Here is a 19,591-nt window from a genome sequence, read left to right as displayed (position 1 = left end):
TCATGATTCCCTCACCACTTCTCTAGAAAATGTCTCCAGAGAGACTCGTGTCTCCACTACACGATTTTAAGACTGTGATGCATTTTTATATTTCATGAGCAGTCACTCATGATACCGCATGTGTTCTTATGTTTCCTTTGGTATACTTTACTGTAGATGTACGATTGATGAAAAGCGGGATTTGTTGAAAAGTTGAAACATTAAATATTTACTTCAGCCGTGTACCAACGCCTGAGGCATGGGTGATAGATCAAGCTCTTTTAGCTTCTATGTCCAAACTTGCCACATTTGGGTTGTTGTGTCATCTTGTTTATATATTGATATCATGTGTATACTGTACAAAGTAAATCTTGATCGGGAATCTTTTGCGAACGTGGAAAATCAACCCAAGTGTGCAGAGAAACATTTGTTGTGACTATCTATTCTACAAAGTGTTTTATCAGTGCCAATCTACACGATAATGCTACCTCGTCTAGTGTTTGTTGGGTGACAGGAAAATATTTAATCCTATTCAATCCTCTTCATACATACTTCAGTGTAGATTTAACCTACATTTGAACATATTGCTAGAGGTGACTCTTTTTTTCCAATTCACTCCGAGGTTGAACGGTAACAATGAAGGGTCGCTCTATCCTAGCACTAGATTCTCTTTCTCTCTCTCCTTTCTGTTCTTTTTCTTTTTCTTTTTTTTTAGTCCGCTAGATTCACAACACTGCTTTGACATTTTTTTTTTCTGCAGCAGTGAAATACGCACGGCAGTACCTCCAGCGTCTCCCCCTTCAGCGCCTTCAGTGTCACACTCGGTTTCTGATTGGTCAATTGTGCAGAAGCTACAAGTCCGTCTCGGTAGCTACCGAAAAAAAAAAGTCAAAGAACCTTCGCATTCGTATTGACAGGAGCGTGTACGCCGTCCACAGACAGAAAGTGCGACGAAACTCGGGACAGTGTGAAGCACGTACGGAGGCACGTATACCTGTGAACACATCGCCAGTCAAATTGTGAACTTGGCTGCGGTGGAGGGACCATGGACCAGACGTAACCCAAAACCATGGTACACCAGACCCGTCCTAGACAGTCGAAAGTCCACAGCGAAAGTTTTGGAGGAATGCAGTAAAACCGTGTCTTCTTCTTCGATCTTGGACAGGTTTAGCCTATACTGTTAGGCTTGGTCCCCCAAACTGACGCGATGCCTTCTTTTCAAGTGATCAGCACAGCGTAGAACAGATTGGTTGACATCTTAAAGAGAAAGGTAAACTCATGATTCTCATTATTCATCTATTTCTATCACTGTGTATATACTGTTATCTTTCAATGATCAATGCTCATAATCAATGATAGCACAACAAGAACACGGGAAGCATGGAAATAATTCTAAAACTTTCTCACAAAGTGTATTATCTGAAACTCCCGTGTATTGAAAGCCACCGAGTACTTATTGCGGGTAACCCCTTTGCACTATCTCACTGATGTTGACATTTCTTGACTTTTTTAAAACCTGTTTTTACATTGGAAAGGGAGAGAATTTTTCCATGTGAAAGTATTGATCCGTTGCCGGGACAATAATACATATTGGAATATACTCTGGACCTTCAATGTAACCTGATATCATCCTTATTTGGGGAAAGTGATCGTGCTTCGAGAAGACCTCCAGAGTCGCGTCCTCCTCCTCCCCTGTAGTTTAAAGCCGAAGGTTTTACTTCTTACTTGTTTATCTGCTAAATAAAACCATACGAAACCATGAGTGTGATCAATGCCATATGGTTTATGAATTGATTGAGTGATTGATTTTTATTTCTGCATTTCTTTGAAATGTAACACACAGTCAATTGAACAAAGTTGAGTATTGCTGAATGTAACAGTCGAAAGAGCTAAGTGATTAACTTTAGTTATTCCACGATGATACAACATGCAGAAATCAAGCCGAACTATACCGTATGTGTCAAAGAATGTGGTGGCTGTGATAACAGAGAGATCTATTTTTATATTATTATGAAATGAGGAGTGGCACGAGATGACGAGCCGCTGTGAGAATCTCGGACAAAAGACTGTCACGTTCGAATTATTTGCTCTAAACAGTGTGGAAGCGTCCTCCAGCCAGGCCACATTTGCTTTTGAAATCTGTCGCTGTCTGGAGTGTTTACTTGAATCATGACACCCATCTCACCAGAGAGAAGGGGGGGGGGGGGGAGTGAGAAGGAGAGAGAGAGGGGGGGGGGAGAACAGTGACTACTTCAAACTCAGACACGTTATGCTGTTTGTGTGGGGGCATATATAACATAATAATGAAGAATGAAGAGTTTAATCGCAAAAAGGATTAAGCACAATTTTTAAACATTTTAAAGAAAACCAATCATCATATGAAGCAAGTCAAACCTTTCTAGTGGTACCTCACTTGTTACATAACAAGGAATATTCTTGAAGTTACAAGCAAAGATGTATTTTCTTATTATTTTCTTTCTTTTCTTTTAAATATATAAATATCTCAATCCAACAAGAATTGAGCTGCCTTGTTTTTGCGATTAAATTTGTCATGTACAAAAAAAAATCCTCATTGTAGTGTCTTTTTTTTTTTCGTTTTCAATGAGTAATCTTAGTAGATGTAAAAGGAAGTATAAAACATACAGAAGACATTATGTGTAATTATGAGTTTCTTTGTGAAGGGAGTTATGCCATTAGCGTCCCCCGGGAACTATCTATGAAAGTTGGTTTCATCTTTAAGAGGGAGAGAGAGAGAGAAAAAATCTTCACTATAGATTGTTTTTATTATTTGTCTTTCCACTCTTCCGGAAACATGCCACATTCCTTATGGGTCACATCCCACCTACGAGCAAAATGCATGCTAAGGTTCAGTGTGTTTCATTGTTACAGCATTTGCATGAATATGTCGTCTCAAGCGATTTAATCACAGTTTCTATTTAAATTCAGGCTGAATTTTTGCTTTTGACTACAGCTACCTCATACTATATAAACACCCAGTACACGAGCAACATATGCACCTAACCACTTTGGTTTTTATTTGTTTGTTTTTTAAATTCATGTTTGTTTCTCCCTGCCCAGCAAGTCAGCATATTTAGAGATCTCATTTCATGAGCACACAGACAGCAAAGAAAAATTGATATCAATGCAGATGCGAAGAGATTGTGAAGTATCATACTTGCATGTATGTCACTTATAAACATGCGATTTCGGGTGCGTTTTACACCAGCTTCAGTCATCTCCAGTATCAAATCCAATAAATCCGCGTTACAAAGTTTTGGGTATCAGATCGACGCACTGCTTGATGATACATAATTATGTTGGCATGGTTGTGGTGACCCATAATTTCTCCTCGGAAGAACTTTGCAAACAGAACCGCATATGAAACATTCCACAGTCTCAGAAAAATAGATTCAACTTTGCACCTTTACCAGTGTCACACACATGCAGGGAGCACCTTTAATGGTGCAACTTTGGTCTTTTCAGACCAGTGTCACGATGGGAGATCCTTTAAAGGTGCATATTTGCACCTTTCTGGTTTGAAAGCTATAGGTGCAAAGTCGCACCATGGAGCTACTAGCTCGATGATTGCACACTCGTAAATGTGCTCTCCGTGTGGCGCAGGTAATTAAAGGTGCAACGTTGAATCTGCTTTTCTTAGAGGGTAGCGCCGACCAATAGAGATGTGTAAGTCTGTGCAGTCAGTGGTGTAATTGCAACGATGAGAGATACAGACAGAAGAAGAAAGTATTGCTTAGATGTAATAATCTGATCTGAACCAGAATATCAAACTATTTCACGCCATGTCGAATAAAATGCAGGGGAATGACCATGTTTCCTTGGAATTGATTGGGAATTTGCTGAGATTTTTGCTTTCACTCTCTTTGGCTGTAAAGAAAAGTGGACATTTCATGCTAAATCGCACAGAAATTCTACAGTTAGAAATCAGAGATCACTTTTCTTTGTACTGTATAAATCTATATTACTTGAGTGAAATCAAAAGCCATTGTGGCCCGACCTTGTATGTCAATACATTTTTGATACTATATAGGTCCTATATAGAGGAGTCAGATTGAGATACTTCCCTGGTGTATGCCGAAAGAATATATAGACCAATCTCCATTTCCAAAGAAAAGTGAGTCTGCTATTTAAAAAAAGAAAGAAAAAAAAATGCCATATACTGGTCACTGGTTATTGACCGTAATGAGCAGTGACCGTGTCTCCGAAAAGGTGTTGGGGAAGGATGAGGTAGTAATAGTGGTGGTGGTGGGTCGGGAGGCGGGGGCTGCTATCGTTATTGAAATACATGTAAAAATGATAATAAAAAGAATTTCATGATAATTACAAAACTTGTTTAACCTCGTGCTACCTTTCAATGATAATAATAATAGTAACGTGAATTGGCTGAAACTCAACTTAAAAAAAAATATTCTAATCAAGGTAAATTGTGAACTATTCGGATCACGTGGAAGAATCACGCCTCGTGGAATTTCTATACATTACAACACTCCTTCATGACATATATCATCTACTGCACTACCATACTTCAGCGATGGCAATTCATGTGCATGCGATGAAAAGTTCGAGTTCACAAATTTCACCTTCTAATCATTGTGGCGAGAATGTTTCCCAGACATACAAACTGGGAGCAATAGGTATATGCACACTCATCGATTCCTTGATCCGCATGGGGGGAGGGGGTGGGGGATGGTGGCGCGACTGACAATAACCTCTGACAAAAAAAAGCTAATATTTGCTTAGTTCCATGTAATGGACATCTAGAATAGCCGCGACACAGTTAGGAATTGTTAAAAAATAGAGACAATTTAAATTCAATACCATTTCACCCCATTTTCAAGTTAAAATAAATCAAATGAACAGAATGATAGCATTTTCTAATCAAAATTGGTTTTAGGAGAAAAAAAAAACTCATGACGGAATCTTAAGGTTTGCCAGGTTTTCAGCGAATACAGTGATATTGCTCGCAAATGATATACAATCTGGCTTGGGTTACCTGGTCGCCAAATCACAACACACCGCAACTCAGAGGTGTGCATAAAAATCCGTAAAAGTAAGGTTTCGAGTCGATATTAAAGTTAGCAACTTTAAAGGGGATGGCTAGTAACTGATCAGTGGGAATCATGTGTGAAAATTATTTGATTCAGAATGGTCTCATATTCAAGTAATGTGCAGTTTAATACCCCGTCACTGTACAGGTATGCTAACCTTACTTGAATATGAGACCATTCTGAAGCAAATAATTTTCACACAACAATAGATATATAATGTACTCTTGAATGAATCCCACAAGGATTGGAACAATCATCCCCCAGCATTCTCACTGATTCCCACTGATCAGTTACTAGCCATCCCCTTTAAACTTTTCCTCAGAGAGACATCCGTTCAAGGCAAATACAACACGAAACCGTGTTTCCTTTTTAATTTCATGTCAGAAAGGGACATTGGCAAAGATCATCGTGTGGGTGAATGGGAAGCGTATGAAGCGATGCCATCAATACCCCAAGTAGCCCTAATTGGAAAATAACCGACACCTAACTGATGGAAATTTTTAGCTTCCAATATTTTGTGCACTTCATTTTCTGGGGGGGGGGGTGTTTCATAAAGCTATTCTTAAAGTTACGAACGATTTAAGAACGATTGGTGATCAGTTCTTGTGCTGAATTATTGAAATTCTAATAAGTATAGCACATCAGAACGTGTTTCAGTCGTTCTTAAGTCGTTCGTAACTTTAAGAATAGCTTTATGAAACACCCCTAGGTCTGATTCTGATGAGACGTCTCTATTATCATTCTGCTTGCATGATATTACTACTTTATCAAACAATACCAGCTTGATGAAATGGTGGGGAACCGCATTTTAAATTGTTATGTGAGGCAGTTGATGTGTCTTATCAATATGTGAAGATGATGCATTGACCACAAAAGTACTGGTTTCTGCAGGATACATAGTTGTGATTCTTCATTGAAGAAGGCAAGCGATTTGACGACATACCGTGCCGAGATTTTGGCTCGAATCGTGTCGTAGATTTTTTTTTTTCAAAGTAAACTAGAAGGTTGTCCCATCTCAGAATGGCCCAATGTGAGAATTAGGTGTGCCAAGACTGAAATATTATTCGCAAAGTAGTACGCACGTAATACTTTTGTCTCCTGTTTTAATCTGTGGTAATCTGCTTGACTCACGAAAAAAAAAAAGAGTAAAAACAAAACAAAACTAAGCAAAACAAAACGAAACAAAACAAGACAAAACAACAACAAGACTAATATTCAACATCGATTATATGTGAGAACAATATAGAAGTAAGTGCGCCATGAAGGTCCTGTCTACAGAATAGAGACCCCATCATTGATAGGTCAGTGTTTATGTGAGGGGGGGGGGGGTGTATAGGCAGATGTAAGAGAATTTGAGACATATCATACCAACTGCAGGTTACAGTCATCAGGAGTAGCTGTACTATACACGTTATCCACCCTCACAGATCCCGGTGTAGGATAGTTGTCATGGTAATTATACACATTCCATAAACATACCCTTACACAATCGCAGCCTTCTCCCATGCCGTCTATATTTACCAGTCACTACTTCTTCTTCCTCTTCTTTATTTCTTTTGTTGTTGTTTTTTTGTGCGAAAAAGGTCGTCATAATGTCAATAACACTGACTATACTCCCTCACATCTAATATCCTTGCTACTATATCTCACTATCTGAACAAGTTAAACGAAGGAGCGCAATGGACTGTCTTGTGTGCATATTATCCAATTATAATAATATGTGACATCTAAAAGAATCGGGTAAAGGAGAAATTATCGTTCCCTTTTCCAGTGCTTCTCGATGAGAAAGCTGCTCATAATCATCTAATCAAGCCAGAAGACCTCGTGCAATAGATGCTACTTGACGTTTGGAAATGTGATAGGTCTCCAAAGTTGCGAGGAACAAGTTTGTCAAAATGAGAAACTACTTAATTATTTTCTCAGAAGAAATTTCATACTCACTGGAAACGGTATTCATTCACGTTACACGTTTGCTCTCCCAAACACTAACATTTGCACGTGGCATAGTTGCTATTGTTTACTTTTGGAGCCTTGTGTCAGTTGTATGAACAATGTTTCTCAATACCACAATAGAAAGCATGCTGTAAAGTGCCTGTTTATCCTTTTCGCTGGGATAAAGGGAACTAGCTTAGCACAGTCGTTAGCATGGGGAGTGATCGTCAACCAAGGCCAGATGGGCTTATGATAAGATTCAGATGTATTTGCGGAATTTACCCATAATAACGTCGCATTCATCTGCCATATTGGCACGATAACCAATATTCTAAAGGTTCTGACTTTCCAACTGATCGAGACTTGCGAAAAAACTGGTAGTCAGGCAAGATTGCACATTTTTATTACGCCCACACCTCTTTGCATGTGATGCATATTTATATAGACAGTGTGGAGTGACGTATCCTCCGTCCTTCTTTGAAGGGATCAATCTTATAATGGTTCTGGTTCTAGTTCTGGTTTGTTAATGTAATGCCCTATCTTTGGGCTATCACGTTGCAGGTATTACGTATGTAGCCTACGTTTGTTATGACCATTGTATGCATATTTACCTGTATGTATAAGCATATCTGTATGCATCAAGAATAGATCATGAAAGGTATAGGCCTACATATATGCTAGTAAGTTCAGTATAGGCTCTATGGATGTTTTGTACGATAGTATACACTCGTAAACGTATACATTTCAAATAATTATATATGCATCTCGCCTTTTCTAAAGAATACAATAATTGATTTAGCTCTCACTATTGTTTTTTTTTTTGGTGCAAAACTGAATTTTTAAACGCTTCTATGTAACATTTTAAGGAGAACTCCTGGGCATTGTATAGCGTCTTTACGGATGCTAAATCCAGCAAATATTTTCAGTCGTTAAGTGGTTGAAATGTCTAAACACAAGTTACCGTCTTGTATTGACTTGCTGGCAAAGTGCTATATAAGGGCGACAAAGGAAATTTCTTTGTCGAAGGAAAGTCTTGAATACGCGGTGTTTTCGGAAGGGGGAGTAATTGCTTGGCTTCAAGCCTTGTTCATTACCTTTAAGAATAATATAGACATTTCAGCGGGTAAATACCCTACGAATGTAGCCCCTCCCCCTCCAAAGAATCTCTTGAGGCGACTAAGACGTCCTAACTATTTTGATGGGACAGTAAACAAGAAGAATAAGCTGCAATCACGCGGCGATGGATGGGAGTCAACCCTCCAACACCGATCCACTCAGCCATGTCAGCCGGGGTACTTCGGGCATGCAGGCTCAGGATCAACACTCGCATTCAGAACCTTGGTGTGAAACCCTTGTTGGACATGAGCGCAAGGTTGTTGTCCCTTTTTTTTTTGTCTCTTTTCAGAGCGCCGGAAGTCGGTCATTGATTATTTCTTTTTTCAGTTGTTTTTAGAAGCTCGAACAAATTTCTAGGAGTATACACCTCTAGTCTTTCTTTATCCCTTTCCCTCTCCGGTTTCTCTGTTTATTCCTGACATTTTATTTACCTTTTCTTCTCACAATCATCACCTAAAAATTCTCATATTAAGTTTCTCACGAAACAAATATGAAGTGCTTTTCGAATATGTCTACATTGAGGTTTTTGTTTATTTTTTTATATAATGGTATAATTCCTATAGTGACTAGTACACAGTGATGGAGCAGGATTATATTATGATATACATAGTGGCAAAGATAGCTAGAATGATAGGTGAAAATATAGATGAACGAATGAATTGAAAGAAAATATAGAAATAAGAAAGTGAAATGGCGGAGATTAGACGGGGGATTAAAACGGCAAATGACGCCTAATCGCATGAATGCTTTTTGCACAGTTTGTCCATTTTCTATAGTATCTATCAAAATAAGGAAGAATTTATCTCAGCTCTCCTTCCGGAGAAGATCGTTTTCAATCTAGTAGTCATCATTTTCCACTCCCATAGTGGAGACCACTTCCTTGCTGTCTTTAGACTTAACCGTCGCTAATCATAATATTATGTGCTAAATACAAGAAATCACATCGGAGTGTTTGTATAAAGAAAACAATTTAACCACTTGTCGCTTTCGTTGCCAAGTGAATTGTTCCTCACTTTTCTACAAGGAAATGGGAGTTTCGTTCTATACTTGAGCGAGACAACAAAGTCTTCAATAACCGAATGGCTCTTAGTACAAACAAGTTTGTTTCTCATACAGACAAATCCGATTACCACTCGTTAGTCCTTATAGACAGGCATGCATATGGGGCCATAGCCAAGGTAGCGAAAATCAAGTATCTCTAATTGAGTTCACCGTTATAGCAAGGTTTGAGAAAGCTCTTTGCGGATGTTTGCGGTCGTTTAATCCTCTCGCAGAAGTTGTTGCGATTCACAAAGTTCTTTCGCCCCCCTCCCCCTTCTCGGAGTATACAAAAATATACGGACTTACCAACGAATCGGATATATCCCTATCGTGGTGTAATAATGCCTTGAAGGGCTCTAGAATATCATTGTTTGCCGCATTTTTTTAATCAAATAACACCTACATTAGTACTCTGGGGAATACCATATAAGCACCATTGTGTTTTCACTGGCTTACACAGAATTATCAAGGAAAAACTGTAGTTCATAACTTCGTTGCATTTTTTCTTTTCATGACGCCATTTTTCCTCCGTCGTAGTAAACATTGACATTTTTTTTGGTCAATCATTGCCAGTTTGATATGTTTTCTCAGGCCTTTGTTAATTTTCTAAAACGAGTATAGGGGGCCACAGTGATTGATTTTGTTTCCCCAAGCCCCGCTAAGTCAGTCTGCTCCCTTGATGTACGGATCCCTTGCAAAATTCTCCCTTCTTATATCATGGAGAAAACGTCGAATTAAATTCTCCCCAAGCTTGATAAACCGACACTGCAGGTTTCATTTATCAATATGTGCCACCGGTAGCACAAATTGTACGGGTGAGGATCCTCAGTCAATTTTTTTCATATCTAAAGGTGACATAGGCGATATACTAGGTTCAAGGGTTTCGTCACTGCATAGCTAGATTCTGCCGCTGCGCCCTGTTCTCTCCAATCTATTATGTCCAAGCGTTTTTAACCCCTGATGGCCTCACGTTTACCAATCGTACTATTGGATTCCCAAACAAAGGTGTGCTTCTTTCTCCTGAGGACCATTTTCCTTTCGGGCAAGAATAACCTTTATCTGGCTTTATTTGGGGGATTTGAGACCCCACGATGTTACGAATACTGCCTATTCATTATTATTATTTGTCGTCGCTTGCTAGCGAGAACAGGGTTTTCTGCATCCATCATCGAAGATAGCTGCTTATAGGGAGATTAATTGCGTCTTCACTATACAAACATAAAAGTGTTGTTGTTGACTGAACAGAAATTATTCGTGCGTGGTCTGGGGAAAGATTTGTTCATTTAGTTTTTTTTTTTTTTTTTTTTTTTTTTCTGAAGTCTCGATTTATATATTGTTAAAGCGCACAAGTAGGACACTTTGTACCACTTTGTATCTTTCCACGCTTTCCACTTCGAAAAACCGTTTGGCGAAACCGTTTTGTTAAAAGTGAAGTGGCCACCAGCACTATTTACCTTGTAAACTTGAAACCAAATCAAAACTGATACAACAGTGTTGCCTAATTGTGGAATGATTATAGACTATTGTACAAGTGTTATAAAACCATTTAAACGTGTGAGAAGGTCAGATCACCCCCCCATAGCGCTTATTGCTCTCTCCTGTCGTCTTTGTGAAAGAATCATAATGACGTGTTGTGCGTGCTGTATTAACAGGACACAATACCCCCTAGTGATCAAAATGTGTCAACACGTAGCTTTGGACTTGATTCGTAATTGTTCACAAGCACAGGGTACGACTACAAAGACGGCACAAGTAGGCCTACATACTATAGCAAGGCTCAAATACCGATTGAATGTTTGTTTCATGGTTTTAATCAAGTTTTTGTTACTCTGATTATAACATTTGCTCGTCCACCTGAAGTAGTACATTGTATATGACAACTGGATGACGATATTCACAGTTTAAACCAAGTTTTCATCACCTTAATTGGCGAATGCACGATCGTTCATCTGAAGCAGTATATGTATGCATTCACGGCAGTATTGGGTGATGATGCATTCTGATCTGAAGATAAGTGTCACTCCTACCCTGGTATCTTTATGCTACCAAGAGAAAATACTCAACAACAACAACAACAAAAAAATGGCTGTATTTCATCCTATATCTGTAATGGGTGATGTTGCCAATTTCAAAGTCTGTCTGTCACTAAAAATGAAAAACTAACAGCATAATTATATTCTGAAGAGCTTTAATATTTGGATTCCGAATGCTTGCTCCATCACGAGTTCACTGAATAAAATTTGAATGCCAGATTATTCGAATACTCCCATACTACACACGCTGGTAATTAATGCACCTATAGGAACAATTTTTTTCCATGCTGTCTAAGATTAAGCCTTTCAGGTGATTTGATGTTACTTTGATCGTTCCAAGATTCCCGAAACTGTCCTTAGGCAGCATAGATTCAATTCAATATTTAATTGAATTCACTTCAGTCATTATTTATATTCATCCAACAAAAGATTGAAACAAAATACATAGCATCTCATATGACACAAATCCTGTTATCAATTTGTCAAAAAAAAAAAATGCACAACGCAGGGTTAATCATGAAGTATATAATAGAAGGTATGTGCAATTAGGTAAACTAAATTACCAAGAACAGCAATGCGTAAATACATTGCAAGTTTGACAGAATAGGTATGATTTTAGTCGTTTTCACGCGAGTATAAGTTTAGGAGTTTGCATCGATGTTTGTTTAAGAAAAAGAAGAGTGAAGGATCTGAATACGGCACAATATCACAATGACTACTGGAAAGATGGGTCGATATGAAGTATAGGCATAGGCATAATAGATATTTGGCAGAATGGGGCTAGAGAACGACAGCGGTGTACATAGTGTCTTCCAGAAAATCGGCGACAAACATCAAAACGGGTTCGAATATGAAACTTTCTATAGGTCCTATGGATTAGCACCTCCATGGAGCTAGGATGACGCTATTGGGAACTATCATGTTCACTTTTCCACGCAATGATATTCAATGTTCATTCAATTACAGAAATACATACAATGATCATATAACACATAGATAAATTTATATATTTTGTTAATATATCATGTATTATCTTGAATCATATCATATTATACAATATATACATAAATATGTATATATTCATATGTATGTGTGGGGTGTGCGTATGTGTGTGTGTGTGTGTGTGTGTGTGTGTGTATGTGTGTGTGAATATGCATACATTGTGCTGCCGCGTCAGTGTTAACCAGTTGCAGCAGTAGAATCAAAACATAAATGCCTGTGCCAAAGTCCTAATGATGGTAGGATCTTTTAGAACCATTTGAAGTGCTATAAACTACTTATAACGTGCTGTCTTCCCCAAACTAAGTGTCTCTTGGAACCCGCTATGATAGATAGCCATATTATGTTTTATATATTGTTGGATATTCCAGCATTTTCCAGCTGAGTGATTCCTAAATGTGTGGGATTGAAATTTGATGTGTATGCTCATTTGCCCGGAGAGAAAAATCACAATTTTGCGAGATACAGGCTTCTCTAAACAGTATTAACGTTTCACAATTGGTATCCTATCTGCCTATAAATCAGGGCTTCTAAGTAAATAAAGGTGCGATTGTGGTGGCATGCATGTTGCAGAAAGAAAATCGCCAACAGAAGAATGGGCAGGTGGAATTTCAAATATGTTTTTTTTTTTTTTGGAAAACAGACGCACTCTCTGAAGGAGAAGTTTGTGTGCAAAATGTGGGTGAAACGAAATGACGCGTAACAGTTATTCATCGTGTTCGTTTGTCATGACGGATCAAGTCCGTCATCACACCTGCTGCATATACTTGTGTGTGTTTGTGTTAGTGTGTGTGTGTGTGTGTGTTTGTGTGCGTGTGTGTGTGTGTGTGTATCGTTTTTACGTCAGCATGTTAATTTACAAGTTGCACTCTGAATTTAAGTGTAATGGTCATAATACCAGTATTAAGGTCTACAGGCAGTTCCCCATTTAACACCTGTTTTCTCGATCTTGCTATATACGTAGTTGATATACCTCTCCGCATGAAACACCTTAATGATGGACGTTTTATGTGCTGTATTTACATATTATCACAGTACATGATATGGTAAGAGTGTTGTGACTGATAATTTTCTTGAACGATTTCAATGACGATTTTTATTCACTATGTCAATACATGTAGCTTTCGCGACATTTGCTCATGGCGATAAGATTCTGCCATCCTAAACAATAAACATGTTTGAAGAAATTCTTATTATTTTCTAATACAATTGTAAATAGGGGTTTATTTAATAACAATAATGGCGACATTGTATTGTATCAGTAAAATGAATAACAAGTCTCTCCTGATAGAGTCATCTATAGATCAGATGACCACACCTTTCTTGCGTATTACGTATCCAACGATATTAAATCATTTATGAACTGCCATTAATATCACATTTTCTCTTCAGATTCATTTAATCACACTGACAATAATATCATTCTTGGTGATATCACAAGAGTATTGATAGGTTTGTACAAATCTATTGATTAAATAGATTAGATATCACATTTTTATGTTCCTGTCTATTTCAGGATCTAATTACTTTTAGATGTATGTCGTCACATCCGCGTGACCAAGGCAATTGTTCTGAGTGGTTCAGTCAGACACATATGTGGGCCAACGTACCGATGTCAATATGTCTGAATTTCCGCTCCATTGTACTTAAACTTTGACTAAAACTTCCCTTCTTCCCTTTTAAAATCAATCAAAAGCAGTTGCAAAAAGTAAACTTCAAGCAATATCGTACAATGAATTTCAATTCGATATATTGTTATGCCTACTGGTAGACTATTCCCGCAGTCCTTTTCACCTGACAGGGCAAAAGTTAACGACTGTAGTTCGGCTAACCATTAACAACATCAACAAGTTGCTGTCCGATAGTTGGGTCTAACATAAATGTGAAAAGAAAGGTAAAACTTATATGATAGAATATTCCTTCTGAACTGAACCTCAGCCAGAATAATGGAAGAGTTAAACGAAACGGACGATAAGAGAAAGAGAAATGCAAAACACCTTGGTAACACCGTACCACACCTTTGAATTCCTACTCTTTGTTCCCACGGATGGAGGGCGCCTTCCTAACTGGAGGTGGGTGTTAACTCTCAGTGACAAGTGTGTGGGGGTGACAGGGTGTCACACCTAACTATTTCAATTGGATACTTTCCTGTCACAATGTAGCGTGTTGTTTCACGTACAATGGAATATTCAAGCGTAGGCGTCAATGACAGCACTGAGGTGTGACACGAAAACGAGTGTGTAGTATACATGAATGGAAAGAGAACTATGAGAACTCCGTTGAATGACAAAACAAATAAACAAACAAACAACAACAAAACGAAGAAAAACAGACATAAGAATACCAAACATTTGCCAAATGACCATTGCTTTTGCTATGTATTGAGACGCAAGGAGTGATATTTCGTGTGACCAAAGTTGACTTGTTTTATTTGTAGTGGCATTCTTCGCTCATTGAATGCAAGTTGTACTGTTTTGTAACTGTGATGGGCTATGATAGTTTCTCACGCAAGACGCTTGACCCACGAGAGGAAACTAAGTGTTAAAAATTGTTCCTATCATCACACGCAGACATACTCGAATATGTTTATACTGGCCTTTCTCTGTAGTGACAAACACACAAAATAGATATATCTTAATGCCGATATATAGATGAAAGGGACTTGAAAGGGATATGTTATTAAATTATTGTAAATTGCCATATAACGGAATGATGATTCCATGAGTTTATGCGTTATTGAAATACATTGAGCAGTTCCGTAAATATCAAGAGATAAATTAACACTTGAACATTCGAAAGGCTGACACCTTTCATATTGAAAAAAATGTTAGATTATTGTGAAGACTTATTTAACCAATAATTTTCCCATACAGAAGGCCAGAAAGAAAAGATATAATTTCATTCTATAGGGCTGTCTGATTTTATTTCGTTTCCACGAAAAGAGTATAGTAATCAACACTGCCTGTTGAAAACGTGTATCACACAAGTGCGAAAGGATACCGAATAGCGTAAAATCAAACAATCTTGTATTTCCGCTCAAAAACACAAAGAGTGTTATGTTTTTATCCCTCTGTTAAATCGTAATGATTTTGTGTTCGTAGGATTTAGAATACTCCACTATAATTCAAGTGACTCAGACGGTTACGGACCCTGGCCGGCCATCTTTTCAAGCTATGCTTACAATGGCGGCCCTCTGCATTATCGCTCCATAATTATAATTGTTGTAATCCCCGCTGCATAGACATGCATACTGTATATTGTATCATTAATTACCTTTTATATCTTTGTTTACGCAAGTCAAATGACTCTGTTTTGAATCTATTTTGTATATTTCCCACATGTTCATGATCATGTGCCTTATGTATATTGATTTGCTGATTGATTTGTTGATTTGCAGAAAATAAAGTATCTATTAAACAAAATTTGCATCAAATAGTTAAATAGTGTCGTGGTATGAGTCTATATCTTCGGTAAACAGAAGTCTCTCAACACACGGTATGGAAATGTTTTGCATATTGACAAAAGTGACCTTCGTCAGGAAGAAAATATTCCGATTTTTCACCTCCCGTTTGCAAACAATGAAATAACCCGATGTATAGAACAAACTCGAGACTTTTTTCCCCGACTACACGACACATCACTGGAACAATATTGCGCCTCTTCACAATCCCAAGGTGTGAAACAAAGTGCCTCTGAGAAGTAAATTGGTAAGGAGTCATCCCTGCCCTTCAGTGGTGGAGTCGATGTGTACAGTGACAACAAGATGTCGTTAAAGTCAAGGATATGCCCTTGATCTTTTACGGGTGACGCCGCCCATATTCTAACCTGTCTAAGACGTTGACATCAAGTATTCAAGCAATTGTCGGAATCGAAATGAACTGGAAGGATAACCAAAAATAGGTGATCTTATTCATCTCAGGGAAACGTTTTTCCTAAGCTAAAAGCGATGTTTCAATTGAACCAAGTAACTCTCTTTTTGTCAGTCTCTAAGAATATTACTCTAAGGTTATCATTGAATATTGCTTAGCAGCAAGCGTTGACTATTCTTTTCTTGATAAAAATACAGTAAAATAATCCCTTCGATTACAGTGTGGGAATGATTTGTTTGACGTTTGCACAATAATTATCTAAATCAAGGTGTAAGATTCAGCTGTACTGCCTTGACAAGATATAACATGAATATGTTTTTCTACAGAAATGATAAATTAAACGTTTTAGAGTATGTTTCGGCTAGTCCAGGTTACATAGCGACCTGTAACTGGATTTGCAGTTCTAAAGATGTATGCTACAGTTACATACAACCTGTATTCTTACATCAATTTTATTTTTGCGACTCTGCTGCCGCGAGAATAACTGCTTAAATCTTACTGCATTTTTTAAGCAATGTAGGATATTTCTTTTCTTTTTTTTTAATCGGTTAAAGAATAAAAAAGAGGGAAAGTCTACTTTCACTTCGCGAAATATTTGTTAGGTACATTCCACGAAGTGAACAAAACCGTCTTTGTGAGTGATGACAAACGAGTGAAACGACTTTTGCGATAGACGTAAATGCTGTGGTGGACAAGTCGAGCTCTGCATTGCTCACTTTACCTCACAATTAGATTATTCAAGAGTACGCTGAAAATGTTAACTTTAGCTGCATTTGAAAGAGAAATATCCTTGACATGCAGGGTTTGGGCTGTTTTTAAAGTCAAAATCTTGTTAGATGCTGAGATACCTTCCAAATGACTTGTACCGACTTTCGAAACGTGAACAGAATCTTTGGTGCCAAACTGCATTCCGGGAAAATGTAAACGTACATCTTAAAAGGCTTGAATGGATTGGATTTTGAATAGGACATAATGTGCATGGGTGTAACTCGAAATTTCTGCTATTTCAGCGACTCGCTCAAACGAGGAGTTGCTGTGGTTTAGCGGATAGAAGACCACGCACTAGCAATCACGTGGTCCCTCGTTCGGGTCCAGCCGCTGCATCTGTTTTGCATCCTGGCAAGGTACTCTCTCGCTCTCCTCATTTCCTAGATCTTTTTTTTTTTTTTGGGGGGGGGGGGGGCGACTTAAGGCGAGGCTGCTTTCAATGCTTCCTCCAAGACCATGCACGCAAAACATATCATAATTTAAATTAAAATTCAAATTACATTTAGAGACAAATTGTCTTGATTTGAGTGTAAAATACACACTACATAGCAGCTAGTCGTTGCTACATCATAAGTCCAAACCTAGTATGCGTATATTTAAAATAAAGGGGAATCCTATACTGTGATTTTAACATGTATTGGATTGAACGCTGCACACTGACTGAAATTATTGTAAACGATTGGTTTTGTCTGGGATATATTCTTTAAGATTCTTATCGTCTGTTCCATATGATACTTTATGTTAGTTAAGATGGCATCTTCAAAAGGATTTAGAAATAGAATGTACAATCTTATACAAACTTGTAACATTCTTTGTTTACCCGTAGAAATACACGTTTGTGTGAGCTCTTTACAAATAAATCGCATAACGTTGTTGTCATGGCACCACCAAAGAGGACATCTTTATCGTCAATAGCTGTAAAAATAGATGAGTTTTGAATTAGAAATATGAAATAGTGTAATGAGGAACTCACCTAAAGTCTTTTTTTAAAATTAATTCTTATTCATTTTTGTTTTCCCGAAAATTCCTACTTCTCCGCCACTAACTTTGCCACAAAAAAATTTGATGTGTGTAAAAGTCGGTCGTGTTGGTTGTCATTGATGTATGATACTGCCTTGATTTGCAGTATTGGCGCCGAGATGTCTCCTACACATATTTCAGTAGCCTTTTTTAAAGCAGTGTCACTGTAATGAAAGTGCATTTTTCATTGAGTGTGTGTGTGTGTGTGTGTTTGTGAGAGAGCGTTTCATCAATGGAGATTTTGTATGCTCATTTGCAGTCCGTCCATTTTCTTGCACGCATTCCCGATGTCGGTTCTCAGTGTCCATTTAATCACTAGCAATTCTTTTCACTCGTTCAGTACTCTAAACCAACTCGAGTTGTTGCACTAATATGAAAGCGATGAGCTTTACACTTTCAATAGGGTATGAATATATTTTGCGAGGGTGAAAGGCGTAAAAGAAAATCATCTTAATCCATCTAAATCTCCGTCAATGCCCTTCGACGTAGAAGTAATCTTCTTTGCCTTCTAAGTATGAGGATTAAATCAGTGTTGTGTAAACTTTACTTCTCATCTTCATCGCCTCTGTATGTAGTTTCGAGACTGTTGATTCGGTTGATCTTTCAAAAGCTCCTATTGAATATTTTAAAGGTATTTGTTGCAGTATTTCTGCTGCCAACATATTTTTTTCTTTTTAATTCCAGTTTTGGCTTTGTTTTGCTTTTTGTACACCAGATTCTCTTCTTCTAAGTTTGTAAAGATTAAGCTTCATCAAAGAGAACGCTGCACCAAGAACGCGCGAAGGATGAGCCTGATAAAAGAAAGTACTTTCAAATCGAGAAATGCCTCCTGATTTTATTCTAATGAATCAATTTCCGAATATTTACGTGTTGCAAACTAATACATTGTTTGTACAATTTAAAGAAACGCACAAGTTGAGAAAAAAATCCCCCAAAACAAGAAAAGCAACACATTGAACCTTAAGCATTTGCAGTGTGGGCGTTTAATTGTAGGCTTAATATGTATCTTCATGAACGATGATGACCCGAGATTAACCTAGAATTTCAAACCTATTATCTAAACTGTTTTATGGTTGGTGTTTATCTCTGAGTCAAGACGTCATGATAAAAAATATCCAAGCTTCATGATTAAAGTGGAATATGTGCGTCTCGTTGATGTACGTCATAGGCCTATATAATCCATATGATATGCAGAGAGAGGGAGAGAGAGAGAAAGAGAGGAGAGGAGAGAGAGGGGGAGTTATTTTGGGGTGGATGTCTGCCTTTCGTTTAGTAAGAGGATGAAAATACATTAACATCTCTCGAGTCTTTTTAATTTTCTTTTCAATCGTAGACGACCTTCTTATTTGCTTGGCATTTATCAATTTTTTACACTCTTTCGTGAGTCTTTGGATTAAGTAATTTAGCTAACCCAGATTAACACCAAAGCTGTCTCCGCAGAATATGCTAATCTTATTAGACATCTTAACGTGTTGATAATATCTTTGTTTCAGCTGTAATTCATAAGAACTTATTTTTATTTCTTTGTCTGTTTCTCTGATTTGAGTGAAAAAGAAATAAATATTACGTTTTTGTGCACCAGGTAAATTTACACCATTGCCAGCCCATTCTGGTGTTAAGTTATTACTCTGATATCTGGGCATTCTGGTCTTAGATCTCCCCACTTGTGCTGTAGGAATACAAATAAGGAACTATAGTCAAAACTGAATTTGTTTTAACAATGCAGAGGATCTATGTTTAACGCAAACAAACGTGATTCCAACATGAC

This window comes from Diadema setosum, chromosome 17 (assembly GCF_964275005.1).
Source record: "Diadema setosum chromosome 17, eeDiaSeto1, whole genome shotgun sequence".
NCBI lineage: Eukaryota > Metazoa > Echinodermata > Echinoidea > Diadematoida > Diadematidae > Diadema > Diadema setosum.
This window is presented reverse-complemented; position numbering follows the sequence as displayed.